Source organism: Mandrillus leucophaeus, unplaced genomic scaffold (assembly GCF_000951045.1).
Source record: "Mandrillus leucophaeus isolate KB7577 unplaced genomic scaffold, Mleu.le_1.0 Scaffold441, whole genome shotgun sequence".
Taxonomy (NCBI): Eukaryota; Metazoa; Chordata; class Mammalia; order Primates; family Cercopithecidae; genus Mandrillus; species Mandrillus leucophaeus.
The window spans coordinates 738,643-739,646 of record NW_012104710.1 but is presented as its reverse complement, the minus strand read 5'-3'; the positions used below and the strand labels follow the sequence as shown (position 1 = coordinate 739,646).

The following is a 1,004-nucleotide window of genomic DNA, read 5'->3' as shown; positions in this document are numbered from 1 at the left end:
AAAAAAAAAAAAAAAAAGCAACAACAACAACAAAAAAACAGTGCACTAATAGCAAACTAAAATGTGCTGTGGCCACACATGATGGCTTACACCTATAATCCCAGAACTTTGGGAGGCTGAGGCAGGAGGATTACTTGAGCCTAGGAATTTGAGACCAGCCTTGGCAACATGGGGAGAATCTGTCTCTACAAATAATTTTCTAAAATTAGCCAGGCTTGGTGTGAGGCGAGAGGATTGCCTGAGCCCAGAAGGTTGAGGCTTCAGTGAGCTGTGATCATGCCATTGTACTCCAGTCTGAATGACAGAGTAAGACCCTGTCCCAGTTTGAAAAAAAAAATTGTTTTTTAAGCTGTTCTAGTGGTTCAGAAATTCCAATTTTAAGGTAGTTGAATGTATCAATCTATTCTTTTATGGATAGTCTTTATTGTGTCAAGAAATATTTTCTTCTGATAATGATTTTTAACGTTTAGCATTTTATATATATGCCACTAATCTCTCTGGAAGTATTTATTTTCTTTGTTAAGGAAGTTTTTTTTTTTTTATCCCCTTCAGTTTTGACTTGGCACCATTTTATAGTATCTTCTTGGCTGGGTGCAGGGGCTCATGCCTGTAATCCGAGCAGTTTGGGAGGCCCAGGGGGAGTGGATCACGAGGTCTGGAGTTCGAGACCAACCTGACCAACATGGTGAAATGCCGTCTGTACTAAAAATACAAAAATTAGCCAGGCGTGGTGGAGCACGTCTGTAATCCCAGCTACTCAGGAGGCTGAGGCAAGAGAATCACTTGAACCCGCGAGGTGGAGGCTGCAGTGAGCCAAGATCGTACCATTGCACTCCAGCCTGGGTGAGCCAAGATCGTACCATTGCACTCCAGCCTGGGTGAGCCAAGATCGTACCATTGCACTCCAGCCTGGGTGACAAGAATAAAACTATGTTTCCAAAAAAAAAAAAAAAAAAAAGCCACTTCTGGTTTTTTTTGTTTTTTTTTGTTTGTTTGTTTTTTGA

The 1,004-nt window shown here is 41.2% G+C and overlaps 1 protein-coding gene across 1 annotated transcript in view; it reads left to right on the top strand.

The window, feature by feature from the left end:
* The window catches only part of SLC25A16 (solute carrier family 25 (mitochondrial carrier), member 16), a 49,366-nt gene that overhangs the window by 39,848 nt on the left and 8,514 nt on the right, over positions 1 to 1,004 (top strand). The window lies entirely within an intron of this gene.